We start from the raw sequence: 21,856 nt of genomic DNA, 5'->3' as shown, positions 1-21,856 counted from the left end.
CCGCAGGGCACAGAAGAATTTTGTCTCTCAAGGGGCACTGAATACCATTGCCCAGAGTCGCAGGGTCAGGCTGAATGGCAGAGCTGAGCAGTTCAGGGAGCTGAGGCATAAAACTGTACGTGCGCTGAGGGTGGACAAGGAGGCCGATGTCCGAGGAATCTGTGAGGGGGTAGAGCATCACCTGTGGACAGGTGATTCTCGTCCCGCTTACAGGGGAATTCGTGCATTGCATTCCTCTAAGCCCATCCCTCAGTGTAATGCAGTTAGAGCAGAGGGTGGTTGGCTCTTGTCAGAGGAGTCTGAAGTGAAGGCCCGTTGGGCCGGTTACTTAGAGCGGTTGTACCAGGCTGATCCCCCAGCTGTCCAGTTGGATGTCATGGGTGTTAGTATCCCCATTGCTGACCCTCAAATCAACTGTGATCCACCTTTGTTTGAAGAAACACGGGCTGCGGTGAATTGGTTGAAACAGGGTAAAGCTCCTGGGATCTGTGGCATCCATGCTGAACTTCTCAAGGCTGTTGGAAATGCTGCACTTGTGTCGTTGCATGCAGTTTTGTGCTCTACCTGGAACACAGGCATCATCACAACTGACTGGAGGAGGGGCTTTGTTGTCCCTCTCTGGAAAGGGAAGGGTGATCGCCAAGACTGCAACAACTATCGAGGGGTGACGCTGCTCTCATTTCTGGGCAATGTCTTTGCTTGGATAATTCTTGATAGGGTTCACCACAATCTGCTTGGGCATCAGCATCCGGAGCAGTTAGGCTTTTCACTAAAGAGGTCAATGATTGACTGTGTCCTTGCTCTTGGCGTCCTCACAGAATGCAGATGACAGTTTCGGCAGGGGCTGCTTGCAGCCAATGTTGATCTCTGTAAAGCATTTGATTCAGTGAATCGGATGCCCTCTGGAGGATTCTTGGTCTTCGTGGGGTGCCACCAAAACTGATCGATCTGATGCCTAAACTATACTCTGGTCTGAGAGTGCTGTGAGATGTGGTGATACCATCTCTCGCATATTTCGAGCTGTCACTGGAGTTTGTCAGGGGTGTGTACTGCCCCCCACTCTTGTCAGCACTTGTGTGACTGGATACTGGGGAGGATGTCAGAAAGATCAAACTGTGATCCATCCTTTGGGAATGTTAAGATGTCTGACCTTGATTTCGCAGATGATGCAGAGACTCTGGATATCCTTTTGGGGTCCCTCGAGGTGCTGAATGAGGAGTTGGAGCCACTGGCATTACGGGTTTCCTGGGTCAAAACTAAGATCCAGGCTTTCACTGACATCTTCGATGTGGCTATAATGTCTGTACCTGTTTGTGGTGAGGATGTTGAGGTCACATAGAGATTCACTTACCTTGGCAGTGATATTCATGTCTCTGCTAGCTGTGAGCCAGAGGTTAATATACATCTGGGTCGGGCCTGGGGAGTCATGGATTCACTGGATCATGGGGTGTGGCACTGCGAGTACCAGTGCAGGAGGACGAAAGTCCAAGTCTTTAGGTCCTTGGTGCTTCCAGTCATGCTCTAAGGATGTGAGACTTTGACTCTCACCAAGGATCTGAGACAGAAACTTAATTCCTTTGGTACTAGGTCGGACTTTGTGTCCAACGAGCGGTTGCTGAGAGAGACCCAAATTATGTTTGTTACCTGCATAGTCCGTGAGCGTCAGCTGCAACTGTATGGACATGTGGCTCATTTTCCTGATGTTGATCCTGCTCACCAGAGTCTCTCAGCGAGGGAGCCTCGTGAGTGGAGGAGGCCAATGGGCCGACCACGTGCCTCGTTGTTGCAGTAAGTTGTTCAACATCTCAAGGAGATGGGGATGGGCGAGGAATCTGCCAGGAGGATGGCCAGATAGAGGCCCCTGGAGTACCGGTGGAAAGTGGATGCAGCGACGCGCTGCTCCGGCGCATGCTCCCACACCTGACCTAACCTTACTTTATAAAACAAGTTAAATTAAAAGTAAAAATATTTTAAATTATCAATTAGCGCTTAATAAAGTGATATCGAATTGATAAAGTGATTTTGATGGAATATTCACTCAAATTTATCAAAAACTGAATGGGGAATTTATCAAAAACTGAATGGGAAAAACTTAATCCTTGTCTCTGTACCTGTGAGACAACAAAGGAATAAATAAGACAGGAGTCGCTTGTATATCGTCGGGAATGCGTTCCCATAAATTGCCGAGTTATCAGAAAATGTGTTTTCTGGGCAATATTTTTTTAATGTAAAAACATCTGGGTTATGTTCCAAACAGGGAAGATTTCAACCTTTTGAGGTTGAAGACCGACATAAAGACCTCAAAAAAGTAGTAAACAATGCGTAAATAAAACAGAACAAATAAAAACCTTAAAATGAATTTACTTTTTTTGTATAAACTGTCGAGGCTCGTATAAGAGCTAACACACAGAATGTACAACAAGGGCAGCAGTGGACAAGATGGGCAGGAGAGGGAAGGAAAAAACAGTGTGGAACAAAGCCACGAGCAGATCTGTGGAAGGAAGAGGGAAGGGGTGGGGAAAACAGGGTAAACTAGAGGGGGAGCACTCGGGAGAGTGCAAAACCTCCGCCGCCAATACTGCTGGGTCACTCAAGTGAACCTTATATCTTATTCATTAAATATGATGTCAACAGTGCTGACAGAGTTATAGTTCTTTTCTCTATTTCTTTTTTTTTTGGGGGGGGGGGGTGGGGAGGGGGTTGGAAATCACTTAAAACGTAAAAATGCAAAAAAAAAAAAAAAAATCGAAATTTTGTTGAAAAAAAAGTTGCAAATTTTTTTTTTCTCCAACAATTTTTGGGAGGGGGTTGCATATCACTTAAAACATGTAGAAATGCAAAAAAAATTTTTTCCTTTTTTTTTTTTTTTGGGGGGGGGGGGTTTGGAAATCACTTAAAACATGTAAAAATGCAAAAAAAAAAATTTTTCTTAATTTTTTTTCTCTAACAATTTTTTTGGGGGGGATAATTTTTTGGGGGGCGTTAGAAATCACTTAAAACATGTAGAAATGCAAAAAAATATTTCTCTATTTTTTGTGGGGGGTAACAATTTCTTTGGGGGGGGGTTGGAAATCACTTAAAACATGTAGAAATGCAAAAAAAAAATTCTTTATTTTTTTTTGGTGGAATTGGGTAAAAAAATTTTTTAGTGGTGGGGGGTGTTGGAAATCACTTAAAACATGTAGAAATGCAAAAAAAAAAAAAAATTTCTCCAACAATTTTTTTTGGGGGGGGGGGACCAAATCCAAAATTTAATGGTATGATCCTTGGACCATACCTAACCCCCCAACCAAGTTTCGTCGAAATCAGTCGAGGAGTTTTTCTGTAATACTGTTCACAAACAAACAAACAAACAAACAAACAGAAAGGGGTGAAAACAGTAACCTCCATCCATCTTCGAAGATGGCGGAGGTTAACAAGAGGGACACTACACAGACTTTCAGGTCCTTACACGACAGGGATTTTCAGGAAAGAAAGGAGAGAATTTGAAGGAGGTGGGTTTGGGTGGATTAATGGGGGTAGAAAAGATCGTGGTTTTGCATGGAGAAAGATAAGAGCTATTTTGGTGAACAGATATTTTGAAAACCTGGAGGGAAGAGTGTTGGATTGAAGTCAGTGTGGGAGTTTGTTCCAAAGCTGGAAAGAAAGAGGAACGAAAGAGTGAATGTGAGTAGTGGTTCTTGATTTTGGTAATATGGGGGGGGGGACAAATCACAGAGAGAGCAGTGGGAGTGATGCCGGAGAGGAGTTGGTAGAAGACAGAAAGACCACTGACCTGTCTGCGGTGAGAGAGTGGGAGACCCAAAGGCTCAGCCTCATCAAGGGAGATACCGATGATCCTCAATGCCTTGGTTTCCAGAGAATGAAGCCGAGAAAAGTGAAAGGCGGGAGCACCAGCCCAGAGGGGAGAGCAGTACCTTGGCAGTGTCAAAAAGATGAATACGAGGTGATGAATTTTTATGAATTATGAAATCAAAAGATGAATACGAGGCAAGAGTACAGAAGGCCAGCTTTTATTTTTGGTGTTTATATGAATGTATGTTGTACTATTGTAGAACAATAGCACTTTTTATGTTCAGCTACCCCATCTTAGGTAAGCATAAGTATTGGAACAAATGACTGACAGTTGTTTATTGTTGCATTGATTGTTCACATATGAAAGAGCTGTGAATGTCTAGTCTTGGTTTTAACCTTTGCTTTTGCCTTGGGAGTCAGTAGACATAAACCACCATGAAGACCAGAGAACTGTCTATGAAAGAAAAGCAAGCAATTTGGAAGCTGAAAGAACATAATTCAATTATAAGCATAGCACAAAAATTGGGCACAACAAATACAACAACTTGGAATATCTTGAAAAATAAACCACCAGTGTACTTTGCAATAGACTACGGCCAGGTCGGCCAAGGAAAATAACTGCAGTTGATGACAGAAAAATCATCAAAGGTGTGAAGAAAAACCCCCAAACAACTGTCAGTGACATCACCAACAACCTTCGGTCCTTCCAGATATCTGTATTGTGTGCAAGAGCAAAAAAATCGCAATTTTACCAAAAAACACAAGCATCAGAATCCACCCATCCATCCATTGAGACCATAGTCTGTGCAGAGCGTTGGTGCTGCCTAAGCAGTCTCCTTGGCTATTGGGCACAATCCTGGATGGGTCACCACTCCGATGTAGGATACCAACAAGCTGGCACTAATTTTTGCCAACCTCAGAAGGATGACATGCTGAGTCAACCCCACCTGGTGTTAATTCATAAACCAAGCAGGATTTGAACTCAGGACTCTAGGATCCCAAGCCAACCACTCTCACCATTAAGCCAACACCTGGCACAACATCAGACTAGAATGAGGACCTGGTAAAAGCTGAGACAGAGACAGCAGGTGAGTATCTTATACAATATATCCAAACAATTTTATACAGTTAGGTTATTTAAGTGGATAAAGGGGAAAAAGGTTCTCGCAAATTTCAAAGCAAATTTTGTTTTAGAGTTGCGCATTTGTACCCCAGGTCGAAATAACCTATCAGAGAAAGGAGAGCGGTATGTGTCTTTATAGTTATGTAACTTTGATATAAACACTATGTATATCGAAAGCACAAAAGGTAATGTTCATCAGTGAAATGACATCTGCTTCTTGGGAAAGGGAAAAAAAGAAAGCATATTCCCTGCTCACTGCAAATGACAACTTTGTAGATATTTTCACAGACCTGGGATCGAGCATCACACTGGATGAAGAGACGTTTGCTATACTGGAACAGTTTGTATGCACACTGTACTGGCTACCAAAGTCACACAATGTGAACGATGCTCGCAACAAACTGTTCTGCCATCACTGCCAGAAAAAAAAAATCATACCACCAACTCGTGATTCTCCGATACAAATTACCAAGCAGCTATATTGAAGAACTCTCTGAATGCAACAATCAATGCACCTTCTCCTGGAGGTCATGCTTGGCACTTGCTGGATGGAGAATTTGTAGTGACCTGGCTGACCCAGACATCAGCACCAGACAGCATCCTGAAAACAGTGTACTGTAGCTGCAAGCAAGGGAAGTGCGACTCTGGAGAGACTAGGTGTTCTTGCATTACTGCAGGTGTGTCCTGAACAGACTCGTGCAAGTGTGTTTACTGCATGAACACAAAGAGATCAGATGCTGAACGAGTCAGTGATGTCGGTGGTGATGAAGAGTGTGAAGACAGCGATGAAGAGTAAACCAAGGGACTTTCATGTGTTAAATAAATAAAATTAATTTTGTGAATGTGATAGTCTATTCTCCCGGAAGGCATGGCGACAATGTATTATGTAATAATTGTTGCTTTCTGAAATATACACTTTTAGACATATTTGTCAGTGTGCTGGTATCAAAATATGCCACGACAAACATGATGGAGGAAAATGGTCGCTGCACTGCAACATCATGTGATATTATCATGATTTATTGAGAATTCCCAATGAAGCTTGAATTTTTTTTAAACTATTTTGAGTTAATTTAATCCGTATGACCTTGACCTTGACCTACATAAAGGTCAAAATCATTACTGTGATTCATAAATCATCTATATCGAGATATCTGAGTGCAGAAATAAATGCTATATATTAATAGTTAGCTCGATATAGCTTGTTTTCCAAGTTTTATTTGAAAAATTGGATATCGTGACCCCTTGACCTTTGACTCTACCGTACACAAAAACTGCAGGATTTTGAGCGGAGAGATTTTAGTATATGATTGGTGGGCTTATTGACAATATAAAAACAGCAAAAAACTAGAAGGGCACTCAGAAGAGCGCATACCTCCACCGCGTAATGCCTGATCCACGAGAACATATCTGGCCCAATACATTTTTGAAATATCATGCAATACAGGACTATATCATTTTTGGCTCCGTCTCTCAATGATGAAAAATCACTTATAATTGCTAGTAGCCAGATCCAGATCCGGATGTTCACCAAAATCTAATAAGTTCGTCCTTGTCACACACCGAACCTGTCCACAAAATTTCATACGGATATGTCCAAAACGTTTTGAGATATCGTGTACACAAATAAACAAACGGACAATCAGACAGAAAGGGGTGAAAACATAACCTCCTTCACCTTCGGTGGTGGTGGTAAAAAGTAATTCCCCTCTCGTTGAAATGAAATTTATTTTCTTGCCACTTTTTTGGGGATACAGCTGACAGCCAAAAATGGGGTAACTGAAGTACTGAACATAAAAAAGTGCTATTTTTCGACAATGGTAAAACATATGTGCATAGAAATACCAAGAAATAAAAGCTGACCTTCTATGCTCTTGCTTCATATTCATCTTTTGATCTCAAATCCAAATTTCGTGAGTATATGGCAATAATAACAAATTTGACTTCACTAGGTAGATACGAAGGTGGATACTTTGAGACCTGGGAGGGCTCTGTTCCACCTACTGAAACCCACATATGGAGATAAAAACCAACGACACACACACACACACACACACACACACACACACACACACACACACACACACACACACACACACACACACACACCAATTTTCTTATTGGGTGTGATAGTGCGATAGATCATGTGCCATCAGAGTAGTGACCACACATTCGGTGAAGTAGTATTTCCCACCACAAAAATGCATTGCCTTCTGCAATAAAATAGCACAGGCACATAGCTACACTTTTCGGTTGTGAAATAAAGATAAAAAAATTAAATTATCCAACCTACAATTAGCTCAACTAAAAGTCCATGTGATCAACCACAGATTTTTTTTTTAAAGGCATACTGGCAGGTTTGTTTGGCCACAGAGATCAGTAGAAGCACAGCTGTGAACATTTCATAATTGTTGGCATTCATCAACACAGCATTGTACCCCTACCATCTGTAATGCCATAAAAGTCCTATCATTCTATATAATGGGAGCTAAACCCCTTAACTGCATGTACAGTATGGCAATGCAGCAGATTGAGTCCCATCACAACAGATCAAATGATTATGACGTTTCATCTCATTCTGTTTTTATTGTCCCTGTGAAAATGGAAACTTTTTTTCATCCACTGGCAAATCAAAAAGTGCATCACACCTTTGTGCACTAGCATTAAACAAATTAATAGAATTTGACACAATGTCTATAATGACAGCACAAGGTAAGTGGAGCATGCAGATGAATGCCTGAACGATTAAAACAAAAAGTAGACAGTTCATAGAATGCCTTACCCCATGCAGTTCTCAGAGAGAGAAAAACAAGGACATGAGTGTGATCTGCAAGCAGAAATTTGATTGGTCGAGATGATGTAAAATAACATATTGTCCAAGTACTGCTTAACGGGTTTTGAAAGTGCTGAAAGGGTGATTTGTGTTCTACAGTATTGAAGTATATAATTAATTTGAAATAAAATAAATATTTTAAAGGCTGGAAAACAAAAAAAATTCTGTAAGTTTACCGCCATTGATGCAGCGTCTTTCACACCACCTTATTTAACATGTTACATTTGTCATTTGTACCTGTTGTTTGTGTCCTTTATGACATCCTTAAAAACAGTAAGTTCCTGTTTGGAATTATTTTCAATTTTGTTTGACTGCCAGACAGGCAGACAGACATATTTTTTTTGTCTCACTCCTCTCTGTGAATGTGTGGCCCATTTTCCGATTCTTGTTCCTGTTCATGTTCCAATCCATGTTCAAAGTATAACAATCAATTGAAGTTCAGTAGTTCCTTGATCATAAACTGACGTTTGTAGCCAGACGGACAGAAGTGAAACAATTGCTCAACCACACTTTTCACTTTGCGTGAGCGGGGTAATTATTAAGTGGGGTACGATGGGTCTTGCATTATCTTGTGAACCCTCAACACAGCATGTTTCTCATACAAGGTACAAATTGAGGAAAGGTTTATCAGTGTTACACGTTGGACAAACTTCTGAGCCCTTTCCAATTTCTTAACACTCTCTTTTGACAAATTACTAAATGTACATCTAAAATTGAACAAAAGAATACTTTGAAATCAAGGACTGATAGAAAAACACCAAAATGGTATTATCAACATGAAACTCTTTCAATTTAATTAAAAAGTACAATCTTTAGTTTGCTTTACCGGCCAACACGACAGAGTTATTGCTCCATTTCAATTTGTTATCGATCACTGCACCCAAATATTGATGCTCAGAAACTTTTTCGAAACTATGGTCATCCATGTTCTGTTAACACCAACCAATGGTCACCAGGTAAATGCACTGCCATTTTTTTTCTTTACAGGAGTGAGGCTCGTGGACGATCAAGGTAGATCTGACAGTGGGACAAACATCGAAGTAATGAACAAAGAGGAGAAGATGAAAAAGTGGAGGAGAGGAAACACTGAAACTAGCAAGTATGATGGTTGAGTTAGGAAAGGTTTATTGGAGGTGATGAAGATTATGGGACATAAATGGGAATGACAAGAGGTAACGGTGCACTGCTTGCTTGAAGCCCTATCGGAAAGATTGAGGCAGAAGTGCAGATTCGGAGAAGTAAGGAATAAAAGAGTTGAGGTGTGCAGTCAGCCTGGATTTTGGAAGTTTAACCAGAAGGTCTTTCCTGAAAGTTGGGGTAGACAGGGAGGGTCGGAGGACAGAGTGCAGAGGGAGCAATATTGGAGAAGAGGTGATAAAAAAACACAGAAACCACCAAAAAAATTCTTACCATCATTGTGACATCACCAGCAACAGTGAGCTCAATTGTGACACCAGTCTTCACAAACAACAGTAGTGCTTCAGTAGGACTACACTTACCTAACCCTCGAACTGCAAATGGCAACACAAAAAAAAGACAGGCTTTAAATATTTTCAGGTGCCCATTCTTTCATATCTCCACCCACAACAGGTTCCTCGTGGATATGTTTGAGGAATGTCTTTCAAACATATATGGACAGTTGCATTGGAGTTGAATGAGCAAAGAGTATTGCAAGGACTACCGAAGGACACCATTAGACTGTTGAGAAATTTTGGGAACTATACAAGTACAAAACAAATCAGGCATGATTAAAAAGATGATTCAAAAGGACTTACCAAACAGGATCAGAATTTATGATCGTTTCCAAAAAAAATAAGAGCATCATCGTGTATCACGCACATGCGGAGGTGGTAGTTTGTGTGAAAGCAGCAATATACTCATCGTTGGAAGTGAGTCACAATCAATGAATAATCATTACCAGTCACTTGAAACAAGAGTTATCACGTGATCCAGACAAAAGTTATTACGTGACTCAGACTCCTAATATTGATGAGCTGGAGGACACTGAAGAAAATAATCTTCTATTTGGAAACTGTCTAACTTGGGAAAAAAAGAACTTTGCTGCTCGTCATTTCAGTGAGAAATGTCTGGATCCAGAAATTGTAACATTGAGTGAAAAATCACTGCTATTTTCATTAATTAGTGAAAAGTACACTTCTTTAAAATTCTACTAGTATAGAGCTTCGGTTGTCCAGTTAGCATTTCCATCTTAACCTCTGCCTTTTGAATCTGGGAATCTAATTTCAATTACCTCATACCTCATAGTCATACCATATGTGTTTGTCGATTGTCTACCAATGCTCTGAGCTGGCAGGATATTATAAAAGTATCCACACTCACATTTGAGCTTTCTAGACTGGGTTCAAATCGACCCAGGTATAAACTGTCACCCTGGTGTTTCGCATGCAGGGTGAGGCATCATTGTGCATGTCAACCTCCTGATTGGGATTCAGATTGTTCGCAGGTGAAGCGAGTTAATGACCGGTCACGTGTGCATCCTGCTCGACAATGAAGAGCCAGATGCTCCACCACCATGCAGTTATGTACGTACCATGGCTGATCTTCCATCCACAAAGGCACCTCTACCAAAGAGATTTAGTGGTATTTTGTTGCACAAGAGAAAGCCTCAACAGCTGGAAAAGATTATGCAAAATATGATTCAGAAGCTGATATGATTCTGAAAACGAGTCTGACAATAGTATGGAGAAAGATTACGATGACACTCGGTAGGGCGCATACCTCCGCCAGACTGAACAGTTTATGTTTTGTATTCCTCTGTTAGGTCAGATCTGGATCAATACCTTAACCAAATTCTCATCAGCTTGTTCTTGTCACCTACTTAACTCATCCACCAAACTGTCATAACCAGTCCACAACTTTTTGAGACATTGTGCTAGATATCGTTTTTGATTCTATCTCTCAATGGTGAAGAATCACTTGAAAAATTCTCAGATCCGGATCTGGATCTTCAACCAAAATCGAAACGTCACACAAACAACCTGTCCACCCATTTTCATCCAAATTCATCCATACTTTTTCACATATTCTGCTCACAGACAGACAAACAAACAGACAGGGGTGAAAACATAACCATCGTCCACCTTTGGTGGCAGAGGTAAAAATGAGTAGGACATTTTTGGGATGCTCCAAATGAAAACAGCACTTCGAAATTTATTTGGAGAATATTATGGCAGTAATCGTTCTTGGAACATCATGATTTTTGAAAGTTGAATCATTTAACTTCGGCATTTTGTGGCTTAAAGTCCTTCTTCAATGTCGAGCAATTTGATATAAATTTAAATAATTTTACCCCTTTTCCGCCCAAATACCCAGAGAGTTAATACAGCTTTATATGGCAATTATGAACTGAGTTTGCCATTTTAGAGATCTTTGGCATCAATCCAGCTGCCAGTTGCACAAATTTTTGAGAGGCTCCACCAAGCAATTCTTCTTTTTTTTCACAAAATGCAAATAAAACGACCAACCGTTTTAAAACAAGCTCAAATGAGCTAAGATCCTCGTCCTCTTAATGATGACGTCATAAAAACGAATATGACGTCATTGTGATGTATCAGGTTTGCGATAAATTATCTGTGCTAATGCCCGGCTTGATTCTCGCAAACAAAATTCAAACAGCTTGCCTAGTTTCGGAGGTAATGATATAGGCGATTTACATTAGCGGTGATATTATGACGTCAACTTTTTTTCTCGGAAGAATTTCCAAAATCGGAGATGGTTACTGCCTGCGCGTGGGCTTTCTGCATATACACGGCAAGTTTCACGAAGATCCGATGAAAACTCTGGGTTGTGAAACAAAAAATGTCAAAAAATAGGAATGACGTCATAAAAATTGATATGACGTCATAGTGATGTATCATATGTGCGGTAATTCATCTCTGCCAATGCCCTGTTCGATTCCCAAAAACAGAATTCAAAAAGCTTACCTAGTTTCGGAGATAATTTTTTAGGCGATTTCCATTAGTGGAGATATTTTGACATCATAACTTTTTTCCCTGGAGGAATTTTCAAAATCGGAGATGGTTACTGTCTGCGCAGAGTATTTTTACATATGTATGCCAAGTTTCAGGAAGTTTCGATGAAAACTGCAGGTTGTGAAATAAAAAAGTCCACACGAAGAAGATGAAGAACAACAACGTGAGTAAGACTTAGAGATCCTCCACGAGGGTCTAAAAATAAGTTATGCAAATAAAACTACTTTGAAACGTTTTCCTCCATGTAAATTCGTAATGCAGGTCTCCTATCATTTTCTCTTACATCCCATGCTTATATGTGCATCCAGCCCATGTCCCTCCCCCTCCTTGCTTCCACCATGTCCTACCGCCTCCTGAACCATGCCTGCTCTTTATTTCTCCCCCTGCATCCCAGCCCTTCTCTTCTCCCCCTGCATCCTTGTCCCCTCTCTTCTCCCCCTGCATCCTAGTCCCCTCTCTTCTCCCCCTGCATCCTTGTCCCCTCTCTTCTTCCCTTGCGTCCTAGTCCCCTCTCTTCTCCCCTCTCTTCTTCCCTTGCGTCCTTGTCCCCTCTCTTCTCCCCCTGCATCCTTGTCCCCTCTCTTCTACCCCTGCATCCTTGTCCCCTCTCTTCTACCCCTGCATCCTTGTCCCCTCTCTTCTTCCCTTGCATCCTTGTCCCCTCTCTTCTCCCCCTGAATCCTTGTCCCCTCTCTTCTCCCCCTGCATCCGAGTCCCCTCTTTTCTCCCCCTGCATCCTTGTCCCCTCTCTTCTCCCCCTGCATCCTTGTCCCCTCTCTTCTCCCCCTGCATCCTTGTCCCCTCTCTTCTCCCCCTGCATCCTATTCCCTCTCTTCTCCCCTTGCATCCTTGTCCCCTCTCTTCTTCGCTTGCGTCCTTGTCCCCTCTCTTCTTCCCTTGCGTCCTTGTCCTCTCTCTTCTTCCCTTGCGTCCTTGTCCGCTCTCTTCTCCCCTTGCATCCTTGTCCCCTCTCTTCTTCCCTTGCGTCCTCGTCCCCTCTCTTCTCCCCCTGCATCCTTGTCCCCTCTCTTCTTCGCTTGCGTCCTAGTCCCCTCTCTTCTCCCCCTGCATCCTTGTCCCCTCTCTTCTCCCCCTGCATCCTAGTCCCCTCTCTTCTCCCCTTGCATCCTTGTCCCCTCTCTTCTTCCCTTGCGTCCTTGTCCCCTCTCCTCTCCCCCTGCATCCTTGTCCCCTCTCTTCCCCCCTGCATCCTAGTCCCCTCTCTTCTCCCCCTGCATCCTTGTCCCCTCTCTTCTCCCCTTGCATACTTGTCCCCTTCTTCTTCCCTTGCGTCCTAGTCCCCTCTCTTCTCCCCCTGCATCCTTGTGCCCTCTCTTCTCCCCCTGCATCCTTGTCCCCTCTCTTCTCCCACTGCATCCTTGTCCCCTCTCTTCTTCCCTTGCGTCCTTGTCGCCTCTCTTCTCCCCTTGCATCCTTCTCCCCTCTCTTCTTCCCTTGCATCCTAGTCCCCTCTCTTCTCCCCCTGAATCCTTGTCCCCTCTGTTCTCCCCCTGCATCCTTGTCCCCTCTCTTCTCCCCCTGCATCCTTGTCCCCTCTCTTCTTCCCTTGCATCCTAGTCCTCTCTCTTCTCCCCCTGCATCCTTGTCCCCTCTCTTCTCCCACTGCATCCTTGTCCCCTCTCTTCTTCCCTTGCGTCCTTGTCCCCTCTCTTCTCCCCTTGCATCCTTCTCCCCTCTCTTCTTCCCTTGCATCATAGTCCCCTCTCTTCTCCCACTGCATCCTTGTCCCCTCTCTTCTTCCCTTGCGTCCTTGTCGCCTCTCTTCTCCCCTTGCATCCTTCTCCCCTCTCTTCTTCCCTTGCATCCTAGTCCCCTCTCTTCTCCCCCTGAATCCTTGTCCCCTCTGTTCTCCCTCTGCATCCTTGTCCCCTCTCTTCTTCCCTTGCATCCTTGTCCTCTCTCTTCTCCCCCTGCATCCTTGTCCCCTCTCTTCTCCCACTGCATCCTTGTCCCCTCTCTTCTTCCCTTGCGTCCTTGTCCCCTCTGTTCTCCCCCTGCATCCTTGTCCCCTCTCTTCTCCCCCTGCATCCTTGACCCCTCTCTTCTTCCCTTGCATCCTTGTCCTCTCTCTTCTCCCCCTGCATCCTTGTCCCCTCTCTTCTCCCACTGCATCCTTGTCCCCTCTCTTCTTCCCTTGCGTCCTTGTCCCCTCTCTTCTCCCCTTGCATCCTTCTCCCCTCTCTTCTTCCCTTGCGTCCTAGTCCCCTCTCTTCTCCCCCTGCATCCTTGTCCCCTCTGTTCTCCCCCTGCATCCTTGTCCCCTCTCTTCTCCCCCTGCATCCTTGTCCCCTTTCTTCTTCCCTTGCATCCTTGTCCTCTCTCTTCTCCCCCTGCATCCTTGTTCCCTCTCTTCTCCCCCTGCATCCTTGTCCCCTTCTTCTTCCCTTGCGTCCTAGTCCCCTCTCTTCTCCCCCTGCATCCTTGTGCCCTCTCTTCTCCCCCTGCATCCTTGTCCCCTCTCTTCTCCCACTGCATCCTTGTCCCCTCTCTTCTTCCCTTGCGTCCTTGTCCCCTCTCTTCTCCCCTTGCATCCTTCTCCCCTCTCTTCTTCCCTTGCATCCTAGTCCCCTCTCTTCTCCCCCTGAATCCTTGTCCCCTCTGTTCTCCCCCTGCAACCTTGTCCCCTCTCTTCTCCCACTGCATCCTTGTCCCCTCTCTTCTCCCAGTGCATGCTTGTCCCCTCTCTTCTTCCCTTGCGTCCTTGTCCCCTCTCTTCTCCCCTTGCATCCTTCTCCCCTCTCTTCTTCCCCTGCGTCCTAGTCCCCTCTCTTCTCCCCCTGCATCCTTGTCCCCTCTGTTCTCCCCCTGCATCCTTGTCCCCTCTCTTCTCCCCCTGCATCCTTGTCCCCTTTCTTCTTCCCTTGCATCCTTGTCCCCTCTCTTCTCCCCCTGCATCCTTGTCCCCTCTCTTCTTCCCTTGCGTCCTAGTCCCCTCTCTTCTCCCCCTGCATCCTTGGCCCCTCTCTTCTTCCCTTGCGTCCTTGTCCCCTCTCTTCTCCCCCTGCATCCTTGTCCCCTCTCTTCTTCCCTTGCATCCTTGTTCCCTTTCTTCTTCCCTTGCATCCTTGTCCTCTCTCTTCTCCCCCTGCATCCTTGTCCCCTTTCTTCTTCCCTTGCATCCTTGTCCTCTCTCTTCTCCCCCTGCATCCTTGTCCCCTCTCTTCTCCCCCTGCATCCTTGTCCCCTTTCTTCTTCCCTTGCATCCTTGTCCTCTCTCTTCTCCCCCTGCATCCTTGTCCCCTCTCTTCTCCCCCTGCATCCTTGTCCCCTCTCTTCTTCCCTTGCGTCCTAGTCCCCTCTCTTCTCCCCCTGCATCCTTGTCCCCTCTCTTCTTCCCTTGCGTCCTCGTCCCCTCTCTTCTCCCCCTGCATCCTTGTCCCCTCTCTTCTCCCCCTGCGTCCTTGTTCCCTCTCTTCTTTCCTTGCGTCCTTGTCCCCTCTCTTCTTACACTGCGTCCTGGCCATGGGCTGACACCTGAGGCCTACGGCCTATGCGGCTTCACTCATGAAACATTATTTTTAAGTCACAGCACTAAATGGAAGTTTATCTCTAAATAAATGATTTCCTTGCACAGAAACGTTTGTTCAAACACGTTCGATATAGGCCACTGTTATTAAAAACACTTACATGGTTTGTTCAACCTTGCGATAAACCCAAGGACGTATTTTAACGCACTGTTTAACAAACCGATTCCACAATGTGTGCATACATTTACAATGTATTGTGAATGGTATCATGCCCTTCTTCTGATTGATTGTTTGTTGAGTTTTGCCTTCATGCGGAGTTTTTCAAACGCAGTGAGGGAAGCGGCTGCCGGAAACGGAGGACCACTTGACGCATGGACAGACAACACGGTTTGCATTATTCAATAGATCACATTTCTATCCACATTTAAAAAGATTTGTCAACATTCAAAGTGTGTGTACATTTTTTTCAAACACCCTGTAAAACGAGTGTTCACAGAACCCCTTACACCATGCAGTCTTGAGAAAAAGGACATGGTCGAATGATCTTTTAAAACCTTGCTTTGTGTCTTGAACGAAACAAACGGCGCTCGGCACAGCCAGATTTGTCAGTAACTTTGCTCTCAAGGTATGAGAGGCGGAAATATATTTTTTTCCAAGAACTGCCAAATGGATGATTTTTGAAAGTGCCAAGAAGGCAGTTTGTGTTCTACAGTGTTGAAGTACTATATAATTCAATTTAAATAAAATAAAGGTTTTAAAGGTTGTCGAAAAACAAACAAAAAGAAACCCAAAAACTTTTTTTTGGAAGTTTACTGCCGTTGATGCGGTTTACTGCCTTTTTAACCACCTTGTTTAACACCTTGAATTAGTTCTTCATGCTTGTTGTTTGTGTCCTTTATAACATCCCGAAAAAAAAAACAATAACTTTCCTGTTTGGAATGACTTTCAAGTTTTTTGGATGCTCGACAGGCAGGCAGACTCAAAAAAATCACCTCACTCATCTCTGCGCATGCACGGTCGTTATGAGATTCCATACATTTTGCTGATTGCAGATCCTAAGTCCTGTTAACTGCAGGTTCGTGTTCCGATTCGTCTTCTGCAGTATTAAAAATATTTAATTCAATGGAAATTAAGTAATACCTCAACCATAGGCTGACGTCCGAAGACAGACAGACAGACAAATTTCAGCAAATGCTTAACCCCGCTTTTCATTCCATGTGTACAGGGTAATAAAGATTGACAAAGTAAGTACAAGATGATGTCAGGAGCTCTTCCATAAGATGTTATATGTGTTTTTTTCCATATGCCTATTATGCACATGCAGGAGTACAGATTCAAAGGAACAAATGATTGCTTCCTGGGATGTTGTCCTCTTTTGCTTCCATTATAGCCACAAACGGTAAATTGAAGACAGCACTTCAAACATTATTTATTATTTAAATATACCTTTGCACATTCTCCAAAACAGGTTGCTTGCTAATGAAAATGCATGTTTCATTTCTACGGTTTCCTCTAAACACTGAACAGAATATCTTTGCAGTCTCCAAAAGCTCGGTACGACATGAGGCTCCCTCGGAATTTTATTTGCCTTTTTTCCCCACCGGTGTGGAAGAGAGCAAATGTCAGCTGAACTGTCCTGCCTTGCCTTTTGACAGCCTGTGTAATGCCAGAAAGGATAAACAGTAATATAAAAACTTTGAGGAAAAGTAGGGCAAAGGCAGCAAGCACTGGAGCATATCTTCCTTTGCACGTGCTCCGGTGAACACTCATCACAACAAAACCTTTCTTCCTTTCATTTGTTTTGGGTGATTAAATGATCATCTCGGATTATTTTTGTCACGGTCTCTGCACAACCTGACTCATTTAATAATTGCAATTTTATGCATTTCAAAAATTCCCCTAATTCAAATTACCAGACTGTTATCGTCTTCAATGTGCAACACATGAATTCCTGACACTAAGTTTTGCTCAACTACACAAGGAAGTTCCAAGCTTGGCTTATTTAATCCGTGGCCCATCCTTTCTCAAGCATTGGTTGGCAGTCGTTGGTGATGTCCTTAACTCTAAGCTGTCCAGTAGTAAGTTTGGAGTCTTGGTGGGTTTGTACAGAAGTATGAAACGACAATTAGGTGTTATGCCAGGGGCACTGAGTAGCACGCTGGCTTGTGTTAAAAGGATGCTAAGCCGAATGTTTCATCTGCTAGTACTCACCTGTGGACATTAATGATTCCATGATGCTCTTTGAAAATACAGAAGTACAGGGGTTAACACAATAGAGGGATTGCTCCAGAACAGCTTATATGTTTTTGGGGAAATGGGCAACTAAGTTGGGGATGAAATTGAATGCAGAAAAATGTAAGGATAAAAGTACAGGGAAGAGAAAAAGTAACAGATGATTGGTGGGGAACTTTTCCAATGAGTGGATCGAGGGATATTTGGAGGAAAAACATATAAGCAGACACAACTCTCAGGTAGCATTAAATAAGGCAAAAAGGAATTTGTGACATATTCGGAGTGGGAATTTTGTACCAGTCTGAATATGTAATGCTAGTATTGGATAGTCAGGTTACATTTAGAGATTTTAGTTTTGGTCACTTTGTTTCAAAAAGGAAAGAGATGGGGTAGAGAAAAAAGTTTAACGGAGAACAATTAGATTGATACAAGAAATGACACGACAGAAGGGGAGGAGGTTCTTCATTATGATGAAAGATGAGAAAGAGCTGGACTTTTTTACATGAGTAAAAAGATTATGTTGGAACTTGATAGAAATACTTGAGGCATGCAAATAGATTGACAGAGTAAGTGGGTACAGATTTTATATTTCCAGGTGTCCAAGGTAAAAGGGAAAACACACTTTGTGATTTAACCCTCTGTCTTTGAAGTCATCAAAAAAGGAGATTTTTTTTTGAACTGTTCCAACTGGAGAGGAATTCCTGTCTATCTGGTGGAGTGTTGCTAATAGTACTATTAAATCGACAGTCGATAAGAAAGTAAGAAAAGAACAGGGAGGGTTGAGAAGTGGTCGGTCTTGCTGTGACCGAGTCTTTGCGTTGAGACAAATTAGAGAGAAAAATCTCTTGCATATCAGCAAAAACTCCTGATAAATTCCATTGATTTCTAAAAAGCCTTCGACAGCATTTATAGAAGCTGTTTGGCATCCTGGAGAAAATGATCAACATTATGAAAGGCATGCAGTATTTGTGCCTGGTCTTGGCTATATGAATGGATGAGGTTGTGGGCTTTGGATCCTTGGGTCCTGAGTTGAAATCCTGCTTTGCTGTTGAATTAATACGAAGGTGGAGTTGACTCAGCCTGTCATCCTTCTGAGCTCAGCAAATGAGTACCAGCTTGTTAGGATGATTGAGCCATTTGAGTATCCTGTGTTGGAGTGGTGACCCGTCCAGGAGTGTGCCCAATATTACAAGAGACTGCTTCGGCAGCATTGATGCTCTGTACGCAGTATGTTCCCAATGGATGGATACAGTTTGTCAAAATTGCAAACTCTGCGTGAAAACTGTAAATGGGCTGATCAGATTTTTTGACATCTTCACAGGAGTTAAACAAGGCTGAATTATTTCACCCTTTCTGTTCCTAATTGTCATTGACTTCATTATGGAAAGATCACTGTGTAAAGAATCATAAGAAGAAGAATGTGTAAATAAGAAAGAAGAATGTGTAAAGTTCCAACATAACTGATGATCTAAATTCACTATATCTCAAGATCGGGCAAAAAAAAAAAATAGAAGATGGAGGCATGACCCTTAATAACGTGAAATTCTTCCCATATTTTGGCAGCGCCATATCTGCTAACGGTTCCATTGAGGATGAAATCAAGGTACGCTTTGGAAAAGCATACTCATCTTTCGGGAAACTAAACAAGATCCAGAACAATCCAACAATCTCTCTTAAATTAAAGATGAGATTATTTGATGCAGGGGTAATTATGATGGCCCTTTATGCAGCAGAAACTTGGTAGTTTACTACGCTTTATGCTTTTCAACAGAAGTACCTTGTATAAAATACTGAAGGCGACATCCTATGATCGAGCAACAAATGAACAAATTGACAAGAGAGCGAAACAGTTACCCCTCACGTGTAACATCCTCAGAGGAGGAGACTTCTTGAATCGGTTGGACATCTTCATCGGATGAGTGATGAAAGAATCCCTCGCATAGCAATGAAGTGGGTACCTGCAAATGGAAAACGTAAAAAGGGGGCATCTCAGGAGTTCCTGGTGTGACACGGTCAAAAGGGACCTGCAGTAGGTGTATGGAACATTGTTTGGGACGATTTGGATGCTAAGATGGCTGATCGAGCTGAATGGAGACGACTTCTGGACTCGGACTCGGTATCGAGTGGAAAACACCAAGGACTATGATGCACCAAATTGATAGATGATGGACCAGCTGAGAATTGAACCCAGGCAACACCGTCGAAAAGTAAAGGTTTGTGACATCCTGTCAAATCATAAATACTTAAAGGTTGTAAAAAAAAAATCATACCCGTGTTCAAAGGAAGCGATTCAGTTGAAAGTAAAATATAAATAAAGGTCTGTTTGCGTGTATGGGTATGTGGGCATACGTGGTGAAACTTCAAATGCCAACTTGTGACTGGTTATCCTGGCACGGAGGGTTATAAAGGTTATTTTTATTCATTTTGACTGATTGATGGATGGATGGAAGGACGTACCGAACAATGAAGTGGCTCCACTGCTTAAAAATAGATGGATAGATGAGGCTCGGGTGATTATATGCAGAGAGAACTATACATGTCCGGGGTATTATATGAGTTGTGTGTCGGGGAGGGGGTGTGGGGGGTGATGTGATTGGTTTATTCATACAATATGTAAGTAATGCCATTTTTGTTTTTGGTGCTATTCTTGTAATTTTTTTTGTGCCGTGTAATTTAGTGCTCTTCTTGAATTATTGAGTAGCATATGATGACTTGTAGCTGCCATTGTGGAATAGAAAAAGTGTAAATTGTTGGTGTGGAGTCATGGTATAGATTTGCCAATTTTCTTTTCATATCTTCCTTTCCTTATAGATAGGATTTCAATGAAGAGTCACAGCATTATGAAGCACATGTTCAGATGGGAATGTACAGTGGCTTGCAAAAGTATTCACCCCCATCGAAAGTTTTCACTGTTTGATGCCACCTGAGCTTATCTTGTGATGCTTTCAAATACAACTTAATAATAAAAAGTCTTCATGTGGGTAAAAGCAAAAGTGACAAAGCGAAAAATGCAGATAAAAATGTGAATAAGTGAGATTAACAGTGAAAAATCAGATGATTTGCAGTTGAATAAGTATTCAAACCCTTTGCCTAATTCACCCTAAATCTCTACAGACTCAAATTACAGTTGAAATGTCACACAATAAGTGTAATATGTTTCACCTGTACGTAATCAGTGGTTTAACTTAAAAATGAAGCTCCCTGACTTATGTAAGGAGGTTTAAGGTGTAACTCACTTGGTCAACCAACAAGGTAAACATGAAGATCAAGGAGCTTTCCAAATAAGTCAGACATAAAGTGGTGGAGAAATACCGTTCAGGAGAGGGTTATAAGAAGATTTCAGTCACTCATTATCCCTTTGATTATGGTGAAATCCATCATTAAAAAGTGGAAGATGTATCATACCACCCAGACTCCACCAGATCAGGTCGCTCATCCAAACTCAGCAGCTGGACGAGCAGGAAACTGGTTCGGGATGTCATTGTAAATCCAATAATGCCTTTGAAACATCTGTAAGGCTCTATGTCTGACATAGGGATCAGTGTTCATCAATCAACAATATCCTGTTCCCTTTACGAAGTTGGCCTCTATGGACAGGTGCTAAGAAAGAAGCCATTACTGAAAAATATGCATCTAAAAGCTTATATGAAGTTTGCAAAAAAACAGCATCTTAAGATACTGCAGGCAAGTGAAGAAAAATGTTGTGGTTAGCTGAGACAAAAATTGAACTTTTTGGTCGTAATTGAAAGTGTTACATTTGGTGCAAGCTGAACACTGCACATCACCAAGTCAGCCCCATCCCTGCTGTCAAGCATGGTGGTGGCAGTATCATTTTATGGGGCTGCTTTTCACCAGCATGGACCGGGTAGCTTGTCAGGACAGAAGGGACAATGGACGGTGCAAAGTAGAGGAGAATCCTTGATGAAAACCTGCTTGAGTCAGCCATGAATCTGAAACTGAGTTGGAGATTCACATAATCTGAAGTACAAAGCTAAGTACCACAACAGTGTTTATTTTGATCTCTTCAGTTATGAATAAAAAAGTTAATTTGGAAAAATTGTTTCCACATAATTCATCTAAATGTGGCATTATTGGTAGGAGGTGAATACTTTTGCAAGCCACTGGAACCAAATTATCCAATGATGATTGCCATCCGGCATTTATTTTTTCAGCTTTGATTGAAAAATATTATTCATTAACTTCGAGAACTTTTCTCTTTTTTTTTCTGAAATTATTGAAAGTTTGCTTTTAATTATGTGATCAAAAGATTACAGGGAAAATGCATCTGTGGCTCATTTTATGACCCGAGAAGACGTCAAATGCCAAAGACTTCTGCATTGTTCAAGTCCAAAGAGAGAAAAGGCTGCTTCGGCAAGAAACCCACCTTCATCTT

The sequence above is a fragment of the Eptatretus burgeri genome, chromosome 2, assembly GCF_056783735.1.
Source record: "Eptatretus burgeri isolate ZD-2024b chromosome 2, Ebu_testis_v1, whole genome shotgun sequence".
NCBI lineage: Eukaryota > Metazoa > Chordata > Myxini > Myxiniformes > Myxinidae > Eptatretus > Eptatretus burgeri.
Note: the sequence above shows the minus strand (reverse complement) of the source record.